The 11,260-nt window shown below is 38.9% G+C and overlaps 1 non-coding gene across 1 annotated transcript; it reads left to right on the top strand.

Annotated features, from left to right (window-relative positions):
• The first annotated feature begins 1,286 nt into the window (after window positions 1-1,286).
• LOC127124847 (small nucleolar RNA R71) lies at window positions 1,287-1,393 on the top strand. The gene has a single exon (XR_007804324.1). It is a non-coding gene; the product is annotated as a small nucleolar RNA R71 (small nucleolar RNA).
• The last annotated feature ends 9,867 nt before the right edge of the window (window positions 1,394-11,260 follow it).

Raw genomic sequence — 11,260 nt, 5'->3', positions numbered from 1 at the left:
ATGACAAATTTTCCTATGTGACGGGGTATAGAGAAACTACCAGGATCTTTAAGTTTTGGAGGCATATTCTGGATTATTGCGCTACACTCAGTAGTGAGTGTAACGGTTTCGCTATCTTCAAGTTTCTTTTATTAGAAAGAATTTCTTTTAAAAACTTAGCATATGAGGGCATCTGCGCAATAGCTTCTGTAAACGGAGTTGTGACGTTTAATTGTTTCAGTAGGTCAACAAATTTTTTAAACGGGCCCGCATCTTTGGTTTTAATTAGCCTTTGAGGATAAGGGATAGGTGGTTTATAAGGCGGTGGAGGTACATAAGGTACTTTCTTTTCTATGGTTTCCTTATTACTCTCTTCCTTTTCCTTAGGTTTATTTTCTTCCTTAGTTGACTTTTTAGAGTTTTGGTTTTCAATTCTTGGGTCAGATGGTCCTTCTACCTTTGTTCCACTCCTTAATATAATTGCATGAGCATGGCTTTTCGGGTTAGGTTGGGGTTGTCCAGGAAATGTACCAGTTGGGGCAGCAGTAGGTGCTTGTTGTTGAGCTACTTGTGAGATTTGTGTTTCCAGCATTTTGTTATGGGTAGCCAAGGCATCTACTTTACTTGCTAATTGTTTAATCTGTTCGTTAGTGTGTACATTCTGGTTTAAGAACTCTTTATTGGTTTGCTGTTGAGAAGCTATAAAGTTCTCCATCATGATTTCCAAGTTGGATTTCCTAGGAACGTTATTGTTAGGTGTAGATGGGGTCGGCTTCTGATATCCAGGAGGTATAGCTGGGGCTTGACTGGGAGATTGACCTGGTGCGTATAAAGCATTATTACTCTTATAGGAAAAATTAGGATGGTTCTTCCAGTTTGAGTTATAGGCATGCGAGTAAGGGTTTCCTTGAGCGTAGTTCACTTGCTCTGCTTGGATTCCTGTTCGGAGTTGACAATCTGTAGGAGTGTGACCTTGGATTCCACAGACTTCACAATTTTGAGTTGCGGCAGCCACGGTGGCTGGAGGTGATACATTTAAGCTTTCAATTTTCTGGGCCAGAGCATCCACTTTTGCATTAACATGATCAAGGCTACTTATCTCGTACATGCCGCCTTTCGTTTGAGGTTTTTCTACCATTGTTCGGTCGCTTCCCCACTGATAATGATTTTGGGCCATGCTTTCGATAAGTTGATAAGCATCGGTGTAAGGTTTATCCATAAGCGCACCACCTGCGGCGGCGTCTATTGTTAACCTTGTGTTATATAAGAGACCATTATAGAAGGTATGAATTACCAACCAGTCCTCTAAACCATGGTGTGGGCAAAGTCTCATCATGTCTTTGTATCTTTCCCATGCTTCAAAAAGAGACTCGTTATCTTTCTGTTTAAATCCATTTATCTGGGCTCTTAACATAGCAGTTTTGCTTAGAGGAAAATATCGGGCAAGAAAGACTTTCTTCAACTCATTCCATGTGGTGACTGAGTTGGAAGGAAGAGACTGAAGCCATCTTCTAGCTTTATCTCTTAATGAGAAAGGAAAGAGACGAAGTCGAATCGCCTATGAAGTGACACCATTAGCTTTAACAGTATCAGCGTATTGGACAAATACGGATAAATGAAGGTTTGGATCCTCGGTAGGATTTCCAGAGAATTGATTCTGTTGTACTGCTTGTAACAGCGAAGGTTTAAGTTCGAAGTTGTTTGCTTCGATTGCGGGTGGAGCAATACTCGAATACGGCTCATCTTGTGATGGAGCAGCGTAATCTCGAAGAGCACGAGCTGGTTCTGCCATCTCGGGTATCGGCGAAGGAAGAAGATTTTTGAGATCAGGAACTTCGATAGGAGGAAGATTGTTTGCAGCACGATACTCCCGAATTCGTCGTAAGACTCAGAGATATAGTTCAACGCCGTTGATTCGTAAGTAAAACGGCTCACCTTGTGAGCGAGTGTGTGGCATACAAATTAACGAAAGAAAGAAATAAAAAATGCCTTAGTCTCTACAGCGTAACAGAAGAGTTACGATATCGACTAAATAAAAGTCCCCGGCAACGGCGCCAAAAACTTGATCGCGACTTTATGAGTCGATTGGGGTATTAACTGCAAGTGCACAGTTTAATCGCGTAGTTTTAAAAGATATAGATCCCACATGGACTTATGAATCGATATACCGTTTTCTAAGGTTACTTCGTAAAGCTAAGGCGGATGATGCTTTGATGATTAGGGGGAAAAGTAAGACTAAAATATGATCTAGATTAAATATCAAATAACGCGGATATCGGTATGTAGTTCGTCGTAATTAGGGAATCAAATCTTCGTTGGTTTCTTAGTTTTAAAATAAGTCCTTTCGGTAGACACTATTGATTAAAAGTCTTTTCTCAAACTCTCGCTCTGTTGAATAAAACTATGACTTTAAATTAACATACGCTCTCACTATTTAGTTAAGTCTAAAATCACTTTTTGAAAATAATAGAATCTTTAGAAACTCTTTTTAAGAAAATACTAACCCTTTAAACACCCTCGTCTCAAACTCTCGCTCTGTTGACTTAGATTATATGATTAAACCTAAATGCTTAACTCTCGTCCTCACATTTAACCTTTAAAAATACTTTTTGAAAATGATTAGAATTTAATTAACCTTAAAAATTGCCCTCGCCCTGATTTAAGGTTAGTGTCCAATTTACACTGTCCAGTTAAAAGCTCAAACCGTCGTTCTATTGATTTTAACTTCTTTATGTCTTTTACTCTCGTACAAAAACTTTGGTATTAATTCTGTAAATTGAGACCATTAAAAAGAGTGACTTTATTTTTAAATAAATTTAAACCAACTTAGTTCTGATTCCTTCATTCCGCTTACTTTACATACTGATATCTAAGTTTATTTAGCCAGACATGGTAAACAAGTCTAAACAATAATTGGGCTTAAATATAGCCATATCAGACAGACAGTATAGATAAACAATAGTATAGAGCATATATAAATTAAAACAATAAAATTAAAGAACCTGTAAAGTTAATAGAAATCTTGATTATTCCTAGCCTCGATGCTTTGAACACTCCACCACAAACCGGTTGGATTTGTTCTTCACAATCTTCGATCAGACAGGAAAATATAAACGAAGGAATAAAATACTATGACCTAACGTAAGGTTAGATCCAGTAAAAGGTACACAATAATTTCCGGTGTGGAAACTGTTGTGTGAAAAATTAATTGAATGCTTGGAAAAGAAAAGGAAATAAAAATTGCTAGGAAAATAGAGTGCTGGAAAATTAAAAAGCAAGGAAAATAATAAACTGTGCCGAAATCTGGAAAATTGAACGAGATCTTGGATTGGAAACCTTGGATCCTATTTATAGTGGTCCTGCAGTAACGGCTTCTTCCAAAGTCCATTTGGTAGGTTTCCTCACGTTTCAACGAGTCAAGCGGGAGAATCGGTTGTGCGTCCTTCTGTTACGCGTCAAAGCCAAAAATATAGGAGAGGGGGTGTGACGTTCGTCACACCATGTGTTACGCTCGTAACACAAAGCATAGGAGCGTGACGCTCGTCACGCCTTGTGTGGCGATCGTCACAGCATCAACGCTTCTAGTTGGTAGTTGTGGGCTGGGCTTTAGTGGATTGCTTCTCATTATCTTTTTGTACCTCATTTTCTTCCATTTTCGCGTATGCTTCAAATAGTGTTACCTGAAACAAATAGAAGGAAAATACCAAGTAATATCGAATAATATAAAATAAATCGAAACAAATAATAATATAATTTAATTAAATCGAGTCCAAAAGTGTGATATAGTTTCATGTTATCACTACCGCTATATTTGGACCATGTTGCCAAGCATGTGTGGGACGGAGAGGTAAATTCAATTGTATTCATTATTTGAAACACAATTGTTATAATATTCAAAGTTTTTTATGATGATTTATTTTTCGGCAGGAAAGTGATGCTTTAAAATGCATCAACCATTGTAGGAAGATTACGGGTCTTCCGCAACCTACTAAGTAGTGGTTTTAGAGTGTGATGCAACTATCTGGTCTACGAGACTTGTGCATGATCAGTTACGTTACATTTAAGCATAGTATGTTGTCTGCGTTTGTAGAAAGATGGCACTCGAAAACATCATCCTTTCATCTTCCATGTGGTGAGATGTCCATCATACTAGACAATGTGTCATGTTTGCTGCATCTTTTGATCAGAGGAATACTGTTAAACAACAGCAAGATTAACTGAGATGAGGTAGTGGAGATGATGGTGACCTATTTAGTATTTGACCCAAGGGATGCCATTCTAGAGATAGAAGCCACCTAAGTGTGCATGCAAGGTTTCAATTCTTGGAGAGGTTGTATACACAATAGTTGCATGCAGTAGAGCAGGCTATTGGTGATGATGAGCAGGTTATGCAACATAGAGCATTCGTCTGAGAGCATACCTATTGTATTTGGTTGGCACACCCATTTTTATGGAGAAGAGTTTCACTTAAATGGATGTTGTTTACTTGAGATAATTCGATGACTTGGAGTAGATCCATGAGTACAACTAAAGAACCATTTGTGTTGGTCTACATGTACTTCGATTTAGCTAAAGGTTGTATGTGGATGACAATACAAATGACAGGCAACTGCACACTGTTGACGATAATATATTTGCATCTTTTAGTGTTTGTGTGTAGTTTTTATAACACCTTTGCTACACCATTAATAATTATTCATATGTATCATTTCTGGCTTGGAACCTCCAACACTTCCCATTCATATTCTGCTGGTCATGTGTGTAAGACCCTAATTTTGATCCTAAGATCCCTCATGGCATCATATCATTGCTTAGTGCATTGCCTCAAGGATCATAGCATGTTTGGCTCCTTAACCCTAGGGTTGGGACTGTGTGAGCGGTTTGAAACCACCAAGCATGCTTGTATTGTATATTATTGCTTTTCTTATTTTGATTACTAACCAAAAGCACAAAAATATGTCACTAACTCTTTTTGTTTTGAAGCTCAAGTGATCATGTGCTCCAATGCTCCTAGGAGGCTCTTAAGCCCAATGCAATGGCTAGATGAAGATGAGAAAAAGCATGACAATGGTCCACAAAGCTCCTAATCATCATATATGTCTCCCAAGTATCTCAATTTGCCAATTTGATCAAGATAACCCAAAGGGCTTGAGGATTGTTTCCCAAGGACTAGCCCTTCTCTTCTTCTCCCCACTCTAACCAAGCCAAAATCTTTTTTCAAACTTTGACTTTGTTTTAAATTAGAAACCTATGCCTTAAGCCTTTGACTTTTCAAAACCATTTTCATAAATACTCATTGTGAATAAATCTTAATCCAACTTTGACTTCATTTTGTAAATAAACCTAACTTGTAAATATAACTCACTTCAAGTTGTGTTTGTGGTTCCAATGGCCACCTGTAGCACCTCAAATTTGCACCTCCCATTTTGTATATACATTTTCATTTTAGGTCATTAACATTTGCATAGGTCATTGCATAGTCCATCAGTTCATCAGTCAAGACTAGTCAGGAGATTCAGTTGTGCAAGCAAGCAAGTGCATTTTCCATGGAAACAAAGCCCTAGGGTTGGTTCAATGAGTTCATGTGACCTAAGGATCATTTTGAAGTGGTTTGGCCTAAGATTGAAGGTTCAGAGCTCATCAGTCAATGATCAATTCATCTGAAACCCTAGAAAGTCAACCAAAGTCAACTGTCAATTCAATCATGGATTTGAAGGTGGGAGATGGTTAGAGAGGCCTCATTCATGTCCATACAAGTCTCATTTGACATTTCAAACATCAACAATGAAGGATTTGAGGTCAGATGAAAACTTTCCAAAAATAGTAAGTGACCTGTAATTTGAAATTGCCAAAAATGGAAAGGTTTTCTCCTCAAGATTACATCATCAAGAAAGCTTCAAATGAACTTTTGTCCAACATGAAAGTTGAAGATCTTGTTATCCCATTTCCAAAAATTCCAAGATCATGAATTTCTCATGTATGGTTGAAAAGATATGGATCAATCATGGCCAAGTGAATTTGAACTTCAAGCATGCATAACTTTTTAACCAAATGTCCAAATGAAGTGGCTCTTTTTTGTACATTCATATTTTGACATACACTATCCAAAACATGCATCACATGCCATGCATTCTCATCACATATTTTTTTGGTTTTTCATTTGAATTTTGGAGGGAATTTTCAAATTCAAAAATAATGCATTGGTTGAACATGGCAACACTTGTATTTGGCTCCAAATTGGTTTTTCAAGTGAATTCAAGCTGATTCGTGCACTGTTACATTGCCTTTCCATGCATAAGGTGCATTATTCAAATTTGCATCCACACCTTTGTTTTCACTAATCCATTGGCAATTGGCTTAATTGTGATTAAGGACATGATTAGGAGCTCATATATATAGAAAATCCTAACAGAATTCAGCATTAACATCACCACATTTTCAGATCTAAAAATTTTCTTCAAACTTTCTCTCTCAATTTTCTTTGATTTTCTTCAAACACATTGCCTTTTTCTTGATCAAATCATCATCCATAAGCATTGTGGAGCATTATTGAAGCAAGATCCAAGGGATTTCGTGCAGATTGGAAGCATTTCGAAGCTTGCATTCATCCATGGCAGTTGCATTTTCTGTTGGAATCAAGCTCAATTAAACATCAATTCTTCATTCATTCAATCATACAAGAGCTTTGGAGCATCTGTTCGAGCTGTTCAAGGCCTGAAATCACCAATTCCACTTCTGCATCTTCATCAAGGTCAGAATTCATGAAATTGTTATGTGCTTGTGGTAGATCCTTCAATGTTGATTAATTTAAGCTTTAGATCACTGATTTCCATGCCGAATTGAAGTAGATATAGTGATTTAAAGTTTGACATGTGAAACTTCATTTGATCGATTTGCTTGATATATGTTGATTCATGTTAGACCATGCTTGGATTTGTGATGTGTGATGAGAGATGAACACGATGATGTGCTTATTTTGTGTTTCTGTGAACTTTTGTTCTTGGCCTGGTATGAACATGATGAACTCGTATGAATGTTGATGAAGAACACTTCCAGGCGTGTGTTTGATCTTCCAGATCGCGTTTCATAAGTTTGCGTGGTGTTTGTGTAATATCGTTCATGTACTGGACCACGTCAGCGTATGCATGGCAAAGTGATTGGTCCTGGCGCGCTTAGCTATCCACGTCTGATTAATGAAACGCAGTGTTTCATGTACTACGCGCTCTAATTCAAAAACGTCTTCAATTCGATTCTTGTTGGCTTCATATTTTCCAAGGCCATGCCATTTTATTTCATTTCACTCCATGTGCTTATGTACCTTGTTTCATGTTTTTTTTTTATTTTTCTTCCACTTCAAAATTTCATAACTAAATGAATAATCATCCAAATAATGTGGGAATTTTTGCATCATGTTCCTTATTGTGTCTAGTTTTTTATGAGCATTTTTCCACAATTTGTTCCTGGATGTATTTTGTTTTGACCTAGGGTTGGTTCACATGTATGTTTTCTTGACTTTGCCTTACTATTTCATTTGTGAAATGATGAGTTTTAATCTAATGCTTTTGAAATTTTGTATGCTTAAACTAGACTTCATGCTGGATATTTTGGTGTTGAGTTTGCAATTTTATCATGTGCCATTGCTGAGATATGATCTTGTGAATGTAGGTGTGACAATGTGTGTCACACCTTGTGATGTCCAACTTGTTTAATTTCTTTTCCTTGCCAAATAAATTCTAAATGCCTTGATTTTTTGTATGATACTTGCTATGCATGTTGTGATTGGTCATGAATTGTTGTGGAATTTTTTGAATGATTTCTGATTTGTTTAAGATTTTTCCTTCTGGATTGTCATTTGTGAGCTTTTGAATGGTCTTGAACTTCAATGATTTGTGAAATGCTGGTTGTTTATCCTATGAATGTGAAATTTTGCACATTGTTTCTAGACATATTGAAGTTTATTGTGGCTTTGGTTTGAGGTCTTTATCATTTGCCATTTCTGTTTTGGGCTTGTGCTAAGTTGATGTAGCATTTGGTGTCTCCTTTGGGCTTGTTTTGGTTGCCTTGACTTGATGAATTTGATTTCCATGCCTAATCATGTTAAAATGCCCTAATTTTTTGTGGGATGATTATGTTGTGTGTTTTGTTTAGCCATGAATTTTGTTGAAATTTATTGAATCATTTTGGAATTAATGTGCATTTGTTCATTCTGTTGCTTCAATGTGCTTTCAATTTGCATACCTTGCCATGATTGATTTGTGAAATGAATTTGGTAAATGCTATTGACATGAGACCTTTTGGATTATGTTCTTAATTGATTGAAGTTGATCCATGTTGAATTTCATGTTCTGTTTTGAATTTTTTCTCCCTCTTTGACCCTAGGCCTTGCCCTAGTGGTTTGCCTCTCACAGTTGAGCTTTGTTTTCAGGTTAAGAAGCACCGGTTAAGAAGCACCTTTGCCATAATTGATGATGCTCACTCATTGGGATTGATTAATTGGTTTATATCGGTTAACCTTGAGTTGTTTTGTAGGTGGATTTTAGCTCATTTGAGTTGAGCTTGTGGCTTGCATTGCTTGTTTGACTATGTCTGTTGACTGTTGACTATTGATTGTCTGTTTGACTTTTTGACTTGTATACTGATTGAGTTAGATTTTTTTCAGGTACATAAGTTGCTTAAGTTCTTTTGAACTTGCTTTTGCTTTTGCTTGGTTACTTAACCATTTGAGGTATAACTTTCTGACTTCATGTAGTCTGGAAGACCTGTCCTGTTACTTGGGCAGGCACCTGTCTGAAGCCCTCCTTAAGAGGCAATGCTTGTGTTTGTTTATTTTTGTGCCAAGCAGGAAAAGTCCTTTGATAAGGCAATTGGAAGATAAAAGAGATGTGTAATCCATCTCCTGCTATTCAGTGTGTCATCCACTTTGCTCACATACCTTGTGTTGATGCATTGTGGATATTAACCCAAGATCCATGTTGTGTCAGTCATATGTGGAGAAGAGTTCCTACTTTCTGAACTCCCACACTTTCATTTGTCTGAAGCTCTCCCAGGCCAGGGATAAGAGCTGTGAGGTCTTACCCTCACTTCCCATTTCATCTGCTTCACCATAACTCTCAATGTTAGGGTTAAGAGCTAACTACACCCGATTCCAGTTGGCTTGTGTTTCACAGCCTAACCTTGTGTGAGCCCACTTTGTTTGTATATAGTGTGTGCTAATTGTGTGTATGCTTGCTTTGCCTGTGCTGTTTAGGATAGCTTTCTTCCTGTGCAAGTTAGCTAGAAACCTTAACATAGGGATCGTATGCATGACAACTTCTAGGCTCGAGTCGTAGTCTCCCTAGTAGTCTGTGTCTCCCTTTGTATCTGGTTAGGCTAGTCCTTTATCCCTGCGTAGGGGAACTACGTCGCCCTGATCCTCATACCAGATGAGGTACGTAGGCAGGAGATGAGCTGATCTCTCCGGGTGCCCTTTTTGTTTTGTCTTTTGTGTGTGTTAGGAGTCTGACATAAGTCCAGCGATTGGCAGTCGGTTTCCTGTGTATTTGTTTGTTGCTTGTTGGAGTCTGACATAAGTCCAGCGATTGGCAGTTAGTTTCCAGTGTGTGTTTGTTGATTCGGAGTATGATGTAAGTTCAGCGATTGGCATTCGATCTCCATGTTTGCCTGTTTGTGTGGAGTCTGACGTAAGTCCAGCGATTGGCGGTCGGTTTCCTGTGTGGTTTTGTTTGGCGTGCGTTAGCCGAGCTACGAGTGCTCTGATTCTTCTTTAGTTCGAGAAGATACGTATGCATAGGATGCGACATCCTAGCGAGCACGTTTCCCCCTGTCCCGAACTACGTCGACTCTGATGTTTGTGCCTGACAGACTACGTAGGCCCAGGATGCGATATCCTGCCGAGTCCTGTTTATCTTGTTTTCTGTGTCTCTTTCCAGCCTGTGTGTGACGTTTGAGCAGTTTCTAGCAACCTTATCCTTTCTTTTGAGCGTGGATCCCGTCGAGTACGACGGATGCGTAGGGGTGCTAATACCTTCCCTTCGCATAACCGACTCCCGATCCCATCTCTCTTTGGTCGCGAGACCATGTCTTTTCCAGGTTTACTTCGAGCGTTTCCTTTCCCTCTCTTGGGATAAATAACGCAAGGTGGCGGCTCTGTTGTTTTGTTTTCCCACCGGTTATTCGCGTAATGCGACAGCTGGCGACTCTGCTAGGGATCAAGAGAAGTTGACCTCTTGCTGGTCCATCTTCCCTAAGCGAGTCTCTCCTAGCGCTCTCTAGGTTAGGATTTGGTTGCTTTTGTTGTTTCATTTGTTGCATTCATTTGTTTATTGTTTGCATTTATGTTTGCATTCATCATTTTCATCTGTTCATTTGGCTGTACTGTATTTGTCTCTCTGTTGGGGTGGGAGTTACATGAGGTAAAAGGCCCAATACCCAGGCTATGAGTGAAATCTAGGAAACCTAGGAATAGAGTGATTCATGGGAAGCGGGTGGTATTGCGCCACTTAGCGGAACATTGATATCACGAGCAGTTCAGATCCTGATGGGGTATTGTCGGTACATACATCGGGTGTGTATATGATGATATTCTACGAAAGGGTTATTTATGCTGCGTTTCTCTCGACCCTACCCTGGCCTAGATGACACCCATGAGTGGGGAGGGAATGATCATTATTACAAGTACAGTTGGTGACTTGTCGGTGACTTGTTGGTGACTTGTGATCCTGTTGGTGACTTGGTTCAGATGACTTTGGGTCTCAGATGACTTCGTGGTTCCGAATGCAAGCCGAAGCTTTGAACCTGTGCCTCGAGATGCACATCCTGCCAGTCTTGTCTGCATCATTTGCATCATAGCATGTTTATTTTCAAAAAAAAAAATATGCAATTAAAAAAAAAGAAAAAGAAAAGAAAAAAACTAATCCCTGCATGCATATCATTTCTCAGGTACATTCAAGAGTTCTATTCACTGGTAGAGATGGCAACAGTCCCAGAGTTGAAGCGGAAGACTTGCTCCTACAGCTTTCACCGTGAGCCTTTGACGTTTCTGATAGAGTTGAGCAACCTTGTGACCAGTGGTAATCAAAAGGGGTTTGTTGATCAGTATGGGGACATTTTGACACTATTGAAGATGGTAGTTGATCCAGTGCCGTTGCAGACTCTTCTACAGTTCTACGACCCAGAGCTTCGTTGTTTCACCTTTCAGGACTATCAGTTGGCGCCTACTCTTGAGGAGTACTCCATTCTGTTGAGTGTTCCTATCCGGTATCAAGATCCTTTCTTGGACGTG

The sequence above is a fragment of the Lathyrus oleraceus genome, chromosome 2, assembly GCF_024323335.1.
Source record: "Lathyrus oleraceus cultivar Zhongwan6 chromosome 2, CAAS_Psat_ZW6_1.0, whole genome shotgun sequence".
NCBI lineage: Eukaryota > Viridiplantae > Streptophyta > Magnoliopsida > Fabales > Fabaceae > Lathyrus > Lathyrus oleraceus.
Note: the sequence above shows the minus strand (reverse complement) of the source record. Positions and strands in the feature narration are given on the sequence as shown.